The sequence below is a fragment of the Oryctolagus cuniculus genome, chromosome 14 (genome assembly GCF_051225735.1).
Source record: "Oryctolagus cuniculus isolate XC-2025 breed Fujian yellow rabbit chromosome 14, ASM5122573v1, whole genome shotgun sequence".
Taxonomy (NCBI): domain Eukaryota; kingdom Metazoa; phylum Chordata; class Mammalia; order Lagomorpha; family Leporidae; genus Oryctolagus; species Oryctolagus cuniculus.
In genome coordinates this window covers 52,652,446-52,664,531 of record NC_142880.1, presented here as the reverse complement: position 1 = coordinate 52,664,531, position 12,086 = coordinate 52,652,446, and positions in this window count along the sequence as shown.

Here is a 12,086-nt window from a genome sequence, read left to right as displayed (position 1 = left end):
AGGTCTGCAGGAAATAATTTGGGATCATGTAAATATGTATTACATTTTGAGAATTTCAGCATACATTGATGATAACTTTTAGAGACTTATTTTATTTATTTAAAGGCAGAGTTGCAGAGAGAGAGAGGGATAGAGAAAAAGACAGAGAGAGACTGAGCAAGATCTTCCATCCTCTGGTTTACTCCCTCAATGGTAGCAACAGCCAGGAGGGGTCAGGCCTAAGCCAGGAGCAAGGAGCTTCATCCAAATCTCCCAGGTGGGTACAGTGGTTCAAGCACTTGGGGTATCTTCCACTGCTTTCCCAGGCTCATTGGAGGGGTCTGGATCTGAAATTTAGGAACAGGGACTTGAAATGAAGCATATATGGAATACTGGTGTTCCCGGCCATGGCTTTACCAGCTACACCACAATGCTGGTCCCAATTGAAGGTTTTTATCAGCTTCTCTTGTGACTACTGTAGTTGACAGATGGTAATTCTCTGATTCCATCACTACTTCTGCTTCTTTAAGTTGGAATTATAAGAAGAAGTATGCACTTTCAATGACATTTATTTTCTCATTTATGTCAGGCTGACTTCTGTTTTCCCTTTGCACACCTTCCTTCTTTGATCACTTTCTTACTAGATGAACTCTTAGTCAAGATCATGAACTACAAAGACTTAAGGGGCTTTCCAGATTAAGTTAAAAAGGACAATTGAACAGAATATATGTTCAGGAGTTGAATCTGAGAAAATATTTCTTTTTCCTTTGCTTTAAAATAATTAAGAAAACAATCAATAACATTTGAATACTTCTAGAAGAAATGAAACTTATTATTTTTATTTCCTGATTTGAAATAATATAGAATAATAATAATATGGAAAAATAATGAGAATATTATTGCTTTTAGGATTTAAATGCTGACAGATAATTTTGTGACTTAAACGTTTCAATATTTAATACAGATATAATAGAAACAGGAAATTTGGGAATAATTAATATTTAGTGATTGTATATGTAGAGTATATGGGGAAAGTTTGTACAATTTTGAAACTTTTAATTGTCAAATTATTTCAATATAAACATTAATTATAATAATAAAATCACAGGTGAATCCCTATGTGTACAAGAGTATGTACATTCATATGCAAAAATGTTCCTCTTGAACACGAGGCTATATACTCTTTTTTTTAAAAAATGATTTATTTAATGATTTGAAAGGCAGAGAGAGAGAGAGAGAAAGAGAGGGAGGGAGGAAAGGAGGGAGAGAGAGGTCTTCCATCCACTGGTTCACTCCCCAGATAACTGCAACAGCCAGAGCTGTGCTGATCTGAAGCCAGGAGCCAGGAGCTTCTTCTGGGTCTCCCATGCTGGTGCACAGATCCAAGGAGGCATGGCTCCTGCAGCTACACTACTTGAAGACTGAATTGTTTTGTCCTAGGCTGTGACTTTATAGAGATTAACCACCTTAGACAAAGAAATATGTTTTTTAGTGTTTTATTTATTTATTTATTTATTAGTTTTTATTTACTCCAGGGTTTAGAAGGATTGAAATAGTGCCTCAACCCTTTCCTATTTTGGAAAAAAACAAGATGTACTATCTAGATAGTAACAATTAAACATTATATTATGTTTAACCTAGAACTACTATAGATAAGTAAATTAATATCTCTCAAAACCTATATAATATATTTTTTTTTAATGAAGACTAAATTTTATTAGTGGTGATCCAGAAAACACTGATCTCAGGTCTTTTTCTTCTAATGTTAAGTTTATATTTTCAAATGCATATTAAGTGAACAAATTTCATGTAATTTATATATACAGATTTTTTTCCTCTTTTTTAACTTTCATTTAATGAATATAAATTTCCAAAGTACAGAATATTGATTACAATGGCTTCCCCTCCATAACGTCCCTCCCACCTGCAACCCTCCCTTTCCCTCTCCCTCTCCCCTTCCGTTCACATCAAGATTCATTTTCGATCCTCTTTATATACAGAAGATTAGTTTAGCATACATTAAGTAAAGATTTCAACAGTTTTCTCCCACACAGAAACATAAAGTGAAAAATACTGCTTGAGTACTAGTTATAGCATTAAATCTCAATGTACAGCACACTAAGGACAAAGATCCTACATGAGGAGTAAGTGCACAGTGACTCCTGTTGTTGACTTAACAAATTGACACTCTTGTTTATGGCATCAGTAATCACCCTAGGCTCTTGTCATGAGCTACCAAGGCTATGGAAGCCCCCTGAGTTCACTGACTCTGATCATTTTTAGACAAGGCCATGGTCAAAGTGGAAGATCTTTCCTCCCTTCAGAGAAAGGTACCTCCTTCTTTGATGACCCATTCTTTCCACTGGGATCTCAGTCGCGGAGATCTTTCATTTAGGGTTCCCCCCCCCCCAGTGTCTTGGCTTTCCATGCCTGAAATACTCTCAAGGGCTTTTCAGCCGGATCTGCATGCCTTAAGGGCTGATTCTGAGGCCAGAGTGCTGTTTAGGACATCTGCCATTCTATGGGTCTGCTGTGTATCTCACTTCCCATGTTGGATTGTTCTCTCCCTTTTTCATTCTATCACCTAGTATTTGCAGACACTATTCTTATTTATGTGATCCCTTTGATTCTTAGTCCTATCATTATGATCAATTGTGAACAGAAATTGATTACTAAAACTAGTGAGATGTCATTGGTACATGCCACCTTGATGGGATTGAATTGGAATCCCCTGGTATGTTTCTAACTCTACCGTTTGAGGTAAGTCAGCTTGAGCATGTCCCGAATTGTACATCTCTTCCCTCTCTTATTCCCACTCTTATATTTAACAGCGATCACTTTTCAGTTAAGTTTCAGCACTTAAGAATAATTGTGTATTGATTACAGTATTCAACCAAAAGTATTAAGTAGAACAAACACACAAAAAATACTAAGAGGGATAACATATTAAGTTGCTCATCAACAGTCAGGGCGAGGGCTGATCAAGTCACCATTTCTCATAGTGTTCATTTCACTTTAACAGGTTTCCTTTTTGGTGCTCAGTTAGTTGTCACCTATCAGGGAGAACAAGTGGTATTTGTCCCTTTGGGATTGGCTTATTTCACTCAGCATAATGTTTTCCAAATTCCTAACAGGGATCACTTTTCAGTTAAAATTTAAACACCTAAGAATAATTGTGTGTTAATTACAGAGTTCAACCAATAATACTAGAACAAAAAAAATACTAAAATGGATAAAGTATTACATTGTACATCAATAGTCAGGACAAGAGCTGATCAAGTCACTGTTTCTCATAGTGTCCATTTCACTTCAACAAGTTTCCCCTTTGGTGCTCAGTTAGTTGTCGCCGATCAGGGAGAACATATGATATTTGTCCCTTTGGGACTGGTTGAATTCACTCAGCATGATGTTTTCCAAATTCCTTCATCTTGTTGCAAATGACCGGGTTTCATTGTTTTTGACTGCTGTATAGTATTCGATAGAGTCCATGTCCCATAATTTCTTTATCCAGTCAACTGTTGATGGGCATTTGGGTTGATTCCAGGTCTTAGCTATTGTGAATTGGGATGCAATGAACATTAATGTACAGACAGCTTGTTTGTTTGCCATTTTAAATTCCTTTGTGTAAATTCCAAGGAGTGGGATGGCTGGGTTGAATGGTAGGGTTATCTTCAGGTTTCTGAGGAATCTTGACTGACTTCCATAGTGGCTTAACCAATTTGCATTCCCACCAACAGTGGGTTAGTGTCCCTTTTTCCCCACATCCTCTCCAGCATCTGTTGTTGGTAGATTTCTGAATGTGAGCCATTCTAACTGGGGTGAGGTGAAACCTCATCGTGGTTTTGATTTGCATTAGCCTGATTGCTAGTGATCTTGAACACTTTTTCATGTGTCTGTTGGCCATTTGGATTTCCTCTTTTGTAAAATGTCTATTGAGGTCCTTGGCCCATCTCTTAAGTGGGTTGTTTGTTTTGTTGTTGTTCAGTTTCTTGATTTCTTTGTAGATTCTGGTGATCAACTCTTTATCAGTTGCATAGTTTGCAAATATATTTTCCCATTCTGTCGGTTGTCTCTTCACTCTCCTGACTGTTTCTTTTGCAGTACAGAAACTTCTCAATTTGATGCAATCCCAAATGTTAATTTTGCCTTTGACTGCCTGTTTCTGGGGTGTTTTCCAAGAAGTCATTGCCGGTACCTATATCTTGCAGGGTTTTTCCAATGCTCTCTAATTTCCACGTGCAGAATCATGAAGCAAGACCCCTACCTTTCACCTTACACAAAAAATCACTCAACATGGATTAAAGACTTATATCTATGACCTGACACCATCAAAATTATTAGAGAGCATTGGAAAAACCCTGCAAGATATATAATGTATTAAAAGTATATTGTTTATTACTCATGAGCAACAAAATAATAGAGAATTATTCAGTTACAATTAAAATAGTCAACACTGGGAACGGTGCTCTGGTGTAGCGGGTAAAGCTGCCATGTGCAGTGCCGACATCCCATATGGGTGCTGGTTGGAGTCCCAGCTTCTCCACTTTCAATCCATCTCTCTGCTACGGCCTGGGAAAGCACTGGAAGATGACCCAAGTCCTTTGGCCCCTGCAGCCAGAAGTAGCTCCTGGCTCCTGGCTTCAGCGCAGCTCTGGCCATTGTGGCCAACTGGGGAGTGAACCAGTGGATGGAAGACCTCTCTCTCTCTCTCTCTGCTTCTCCTTCTCTCTCTGTGTAACTCCGACTGTTAAATAAATAAATCAATCTAAAAAAATAAAAGTCAATATCCTATATGTTGTAATATAAGTAAATAACAGATGAAATTAAATTGAAATATGATATATTTACTTTAATTATAATTTCCAAATTTTGAACACCATTGTATTCCCAGAATTCTTTGCTTTTCATAAATCAATTCCTCATTAAGAATTATTTTCCTAGACCAATTTTTAAGTATATCTATATGAACCTTAACAGAGACTTTTTTTTTAAGGTTTAATCATTTTACTGAAAGTAAGAGTTACAGAGACAGAGGGGGTGAGACAGAGAGAGATGAGAGAGACCTTCCATCCTCTGATTCACTCCCCAAATGGCCGCAATGACCAGGTTGGGCCAAGAAGAAGCAAGGAGCCAGGAGCTTCATCCAGGTCTCTCACATGAGTAACCTGTGCCCAAGCATTTGAGCCATCTTCCATTGCCTTCCCAGGCACATTAGCAGGGAGCTGGATTGAAAATGGATCAGGAGGACATGAACTGGGGTCCATACAGTTTGCTAGTACTGCAAACTTGGCTTAATCCACTGTGCCAAAGTTGCTGGCCCCTTAAGACAGGCATTTTGGCCAAAATGGAGATGGTTAGCAACTATCTCCTTTTATGGTAAATATCAAAATTGTATTTCCTGATACTTAAAATTATTCTTATTAAGATAAAGGCAAGGTCATTTAACCCTGAAAATGGAGATGCACACATGTGAATAAATATACAGAATAAATACCACTAAATCTTGACATAGAACTTACAGCTACCAATTGTTACATCTCCAAGTAATTAAGAAAGATGCTTTTCTAACAGTAGATGACAGCCCAGTTCCTTGGGCCCCTGCACTCTAGTGGGAGACCCAGAAGAAGCTCCTGGCTTCTAACTTCGGATTGGCCCAGCCCCAGGCACGGAAGCCATCTGGGAAATGAACCAGAGGATGGAAGACCTCTCTCTCCCTCTCTCTGCCTCTATCTCTTTGTAACTCTGCCTTTCAAATAAATCTTAAAAAAAGAAGTAGAAAAGAAAAAAAATGATGATTTTCTTTCAAAACATCATCTATGACCTAGAAATTTCCTTTCTTCAGTTATTCTTCAACATATTTATAAATATCATGCATTCGAATATAAAATATATTGATGTATATGTGATTTATACAATTAATTTGTTCTTTGGGTTGAACATCTATAGCTGTTATCGGACTGTCAAACAGGGACATGGTGAAGATGTATATTATATAGTCAATTCATATTTTTATCCTAACAGGTTCCTTAGAGCATTTTTGTGAAGGGTATTACATTAAAACTGATTGTATTATCCCATAGGAATTAAGCAATTGGGATTGCTTTCCTTACCAAAGATTTAATAATCACTAAAGCAATATACATTCAACCATCAGACTAGCATAAAATTCAAGATGCACCAAACATCGAAGTCTCTAAATTTTACAATTTACAAATCATGCTTCAAGGTCAATAAAATTTCTAATAAGATTTCTCTTTAACAACATCAAGATCATAGACTATGCAAAATATGCATATAGCACATAAATAATAACAATGCAACATAAAATTGTCCTGTAACATATGCTAACTCCAGCAGCATTTTGTTAGCCAAGTCAATTCATTGCAATAAGCTCTAATATCATAGGAATGAGCCCTCTGATAAACAATAAAAAATTTCATGTTATAAATAAGACCAAAAGGATGACTCCTTTGAATGTTATAAATCAAGAAAATAATGCAATTCAACCAGAAAATAAGAAGTGAAAGCTTGAGCTCCAACACAATCAAGAGAAAGGCTACACCAGTGCATACAAGAAAGAACTAGAGTGCAGCTGGTGTCCAATCACGTTTCAGAAAGATACCAAAGAGAGGATAATTTGAGGAACAAATCTCATGCCAAGCCAGAGAAGATCAATTCTTCAAAATAGATGGCACGTACTGAGAGGGAAACAACCAATAAACAACAACCTAAGAACAACAACAAAAACCTTCTTTGAGCCAAGAGCAAAGTCATATCTTCAATATTGTAGCAATGTAAAGTATCAATAATGTTCATCTTTGCTATTAGATGAAAAATACCTCCTGACTTAAATTTATTAATTCTTTATAATGAGTAATTTTAAACAATGTTTAGTATATCCCATGTCTTCGTCTATAGATTCTCTATGTATTCTGTTTCATAATTTTCTGTTCAGGTTTGTTTATTCATTTGTTGAAGCTCCTAATGTAACAGGTACTTTAACCCTGGAGAAATCATATGCTTCAAACATTTTCATTTATTTTTAATTTATACATCAGTGATAAAATGGTTTTCTCATGCACAAATATATCAGTCAAATATTTTGTGATTCATGGATTCTGATATAAAGCTTATTTTGTCAGATTCAAGCATAACTGCTAATTGTGTTTTGTTGTTAGTCTTCACATTTGGGTAATACTTAGAACATCTTTCAAATCTTTAAGGCTATTATACATATTTTAGACTCTTTCAAATGTTTTCTGATATTTTAGTGTTTTCTTTTTCTATATTTAAATATAATAACTTTAGTCTGTTTTGTTTTGGTTTAGTTCTCTATTTATTTATTTATTTGAAAAAAAAAAAAGGATGGGGAAAGGGAAAGAGAGAGATAGTGAGAGAGACAGAAACAGAGAGAGAGATACTGATGCTCTGTTTCCTGGTTCACTCTCCAAATGTTGGCAACAGAAAAGAACGTGCCAGGCCAAAAAGAGGAACCTAAGGACTTAACATGAGTCTCCTGCATGTGTAGTAAAGACCCAACCACTGGAGCTATCTGATGCTGCCTCCTACAGTGTACATTAGCAGGAACCTGGGAATGGTAGCAGAGCCTGGACTTGAGCCCAGGCAGTCTGATACGAGATACAGGCATCACAACTGGTATTCTAATTGCTATGCCAAAACCCCACTCTATAGTCTCTGCAATTTTAACTTGATTTTATAAATGAATCAGGGAGCTATCTGCATTTTTTAAAATAGTTGTCTGTATCTTGTGTATACATTAGTCCATTTTAAATTCAATGTTATGAATGCTCCATGTATCATACACTGTATATATTGAGAGCTTTCTCCAGGTCCTTGCACTTTTGTTGTATGTGTTTTATACTCACTTTAGCATCATGGTATCTTAATACTCACAGCTTTATAATAGGTTTTCTTTTTTTTTTTTTTTTAAGATTTATTTGAAAGTCAGAGTTACACAGGGAAAGAAGGAGAGGCAGAGAGAGAGAGAAAGGTCTTCCATGCACTGGTTCACTCACCAATTGGCCCCAACGGCCAAAGCTGCACCGATCCAAAGCAAGGAGCCAGGAGCTTCTTCTGGGATTCCCATGTGGATGCAGAGGCCCAAGGACTTGAGCCATCTTCTACTGCTTCCCCAGGCCATAGAAGAGAGCTGGATTGGAAGTGGAACAGCCGGAACTCGAACCAGCGCCCACTGCAGGCAGCGGCTGTCAGGCGCCCCTAAAATAGGTTTTAGTACATGCTAGATCTTGTTCTAATGCATGCTATTTCTGTCACAATTGTCTATGCTTAATTCTTTACTTTTCAAATAGTTTAGAATCAACAGCTTGTTAATTTGTTTGTTTTGTTTTGCTTATTTTTTTTCTTCCCTTAATAGCAACTATTTCAATGTTTAACATGGAGTATTATCCTAGGTTTGGAGATGATAATGGAGATGATAAATGTAGATAGATATATAGATAGATGATAGATAGATAGATAGATAGATAGAAATATATAGAGAAGTCAATGTTATGCTCTATTTTTTATTTTATTAAGAATTCTTCTTGGCAAAACTGTGGCAAAATGGGGAAAGCAAGGGTCGGCATTGTGGCGCAGTAGGTTATTCCTCTGCCTGCCATGCGGTATCCCATACGGGTGCTGGTTATAGTCCTGGCTACTCCTCTTCCAATCCAGTTCTCTGCTGTGGCCAGGGAGAGCAGTAGAAGATGGCCCAAGTGTTTGGGCCCCTGCACCCACATGGAAGACCAGTAAGAAGCACCTGGCTCCTGGCTTCAGATCGGCAAAGCTCTGGCCCTTGCAGCCAATTGGGGAGTGAACCAACATACGGAAGAGCTTTCTCTCTATTTCTTCCTCTTACTATCTGTAACTCTACCTCTCAAATAAATAAATAAAATCTTAAAAAAAGAAAAGGGGGGGGGGAGCAGCTGCCTGCCACAGCGAACATCCCATATGGGTGCAGGTTCATGTCCGTGATGCTCCACTTCCTATCCAGCTTCCTGATAATTTGCCTGGTAAAGCAGCTCAAGATGGCCCAAGTACTTGGGGCCCTATACCCACATGGAAGACTTGGGAGAAGCTCCTGGCTCCTGGGTTCGTATCGGCCCAGCTGTTTGTTGCAGCCATTCGGGGGATGAACCGGTGAATGGAAGACTCTCTCTGTCTCTCCTTCTCTCTCAATCATTAACTCTGTCTTGCAAAAAATAAATAAGTTTTGAAAGTAAATTCTTATAAATGATTAGCATTCTGGTAATTTTTAGTGCATACAAATGTGATTATACTTTATTTTCATACAATAATGCCATAACTAGCTTTATGTAGTGTACCATATTTATAAATTGTGAATGTTTCAACATATTTGGAAAAGTCAAATCAGTTTAGGTTTCTTTTTTTGTGACTTTTTTTAAGAGAATGGACTTGGTATTAAAGGTAGGGAACTTCAGAACAAGATTTTTTTTTAATTTTTTTGACAGACAGAGTGGACAGTGAGAGAGAGAGACAGAGAGAAAGGTCTTCCTTTTGCCGTTGGTTACCCTCCAATGGTCACCGCGGCCAGCGCGCTGCGGCCGGCGCACTGCACTGATCCGATGGCAGGAGCCAGGTACTTATCCTGGTCTCCCATGGGGTGCAGGGCCCAAGCACTTGGGCCATCCTCCACTGCACTCCCTGGCCACAGCAGAGAATTGGCCTGGAAGAGGGGCAACCAGGACAGAATCTGGAGCCCCGACCGGGACTAGAACCTGGTGTGCCGGCGCCGCAAGGCGGAGGATTAGCCTAGTGAGCCGCGGCGCCGGCCCAGAACAAGATATTTGAAATTTTCTTTTGCTTTTTAACAATTTCAGCACTACTGAAATTTTGTAATAGAAAGCTATGCTTCTCTGTATTTAACCTCATAATACATACAGAAAATAATATTTATACACCATATCTGAGCAAACATTTCAGGCTTATTGAGTCTGGAAGCAAATAGCTTAAGTACTCAAAAAGCTACCTCAAGCCATGTCTGACCAATCCAAGTGGTGAAAGGATCAATTTGGAACACATATAGCCAATTTGCTGCACACAATTGTTCTAGGGCAAACATGTTTATACTGTGTGTTAGATATTTGGTAGTATTCCAAGATATTACAGACCATACTGACAAATTTTCTTATTGTCTGCTATTGTTTATTTATTCTTCTGGGGTTGTTTCGGACATGAATATTAACTTACCTAAAACATTTGGGGAAAAGTAACATATTTTATAATTTTAAATTTTATAATTTATAATTTTATAATTTAGCTAACAAATATATTATTATCCCTTAACCCAAATCTGATCTATGTTTATGATATATAATCTCTGCTTCTATTTCCTAGTTAACAGTATTTATTTAACATATTTTTAAATTCTCCTTTTTTTCCCTTCTGATTACACTGGTTAAAGTATTAGTCCATTTTTTAAAAATTAAAAAAAACAATTTCTTCAAAATATTTTAATTTCACATTGTATTGTTTATATTCATTGTTCATTAACTTATTAACTTTTGCTTTTATACTAATTACTGCTTTCTGATCTTAAATTTTATTTCTACACTTTTCTATTTTCATCAACAGATCTTAAATTAACATATGTACTGTATATTGTGTTTATTGGGCTATTTTTCTTAGTGAACCTAGTTACCTATAATCTTCAGGCTCCAAAATGCTAGTACTTTATGATTCTTTTTTTCAAACTATATTAAAATATCAATCCTGATTTCCTCTTGACAGAGGCTTAATTACACAAAATCTTGCTCAGTGTTTATTGCTATTTCAAAGTTAAAGTAAGTTTTCATTGCTGGTTTTGTAATTCTTAAATTTGTGTTGTATTGCAATTAGGAAGAGTTTCTATAAAATATCAGCCTTCACGATGATTCAATGCGGTTGTAATTTTGGACTGGTATATAGAAAATACTTAAGAATGAGTTCTTATCGTTTTAAATTGACATGGGAATTCTGGTGTCCTTCCATAGTGAGTTCTCTGTCACACCAAAGACGACTTAAGGGTGTAGACAAGGAGAGTGAGTGAAGTGCAAGAAATTTTTATTGACAAGAGGAAGCAAGAGGAGGGGAAATTGAGCTCTTGCTAACCAGGAAAGGACCACAAAGAGGGGAGCTGCCAATTTAGCTCCATTACTAGGAGCTTTTAAATTCAGTAAAAGGGAAACTTCATTTCACTGACTGGCTAAGATGTTAATGAGACATTGAACTAAGATCTCTTGATTAGCTCCTGAAGATGGGATATTAATATTATTATAAATTAATTTATTCAATTTACTGAAAGACCAATTATCTTCCTAACAAAAATAAGATTGCCAGGTACAATGCAGTAGTTAAATTTTAAATTCTGATAAGTAATAGACAAAACACATTCATTGCTTTTATATATATATAGTATAAAAATGTCTCAAATATTGCATGGAATATACTTATAGTAAAATAATTATAATAATAACAACAATTATTATTTTAAAATAATACTTACCTGAAATTAACATTTTATGAAACATACACTTTTATTTGCTATATTAGGCAAGCCCTAAACAAATTAATTACCCATGGAAGATATAATTGAAGCTAGTTTCAACACCTATAATTTATTTTTGTCAGTTGAGGAATTCGAAAGCATGTCTTTATCTTAGAAGTTAGTTAAATGTACTAAATCAGAAATCCATGATTTTTTTCTTTCATGATGATTTTGGTTTCTTCTACTGAAAATTAATTTTAAAAGTAAACATAAATTGATTGCTATCAGTTTGAATGTTCTAACTCATTTGATTTTATTTAATGTTTTGTATTCAATAAACTGACAAATGGTAACAAAGTATAAACTGAGATAATAATACAAAGACGTAGTTTGTAATCATATAGATTGCCTAAATTACAAACCTATCTCCTAATTATATAAAAGTACGAAACAAATGTTTCTAATTAATCCTAATTAAGGAAAGCCTTCCTTAGGATCACTTGAGCAAGAAATGAGAATGACACTTCTTTCTTAGGTAGAAAAAATTAGATTATCCTTAATGAAGCCTACAGATCTGAGAATCTCAAGATAGTGTTTTAGA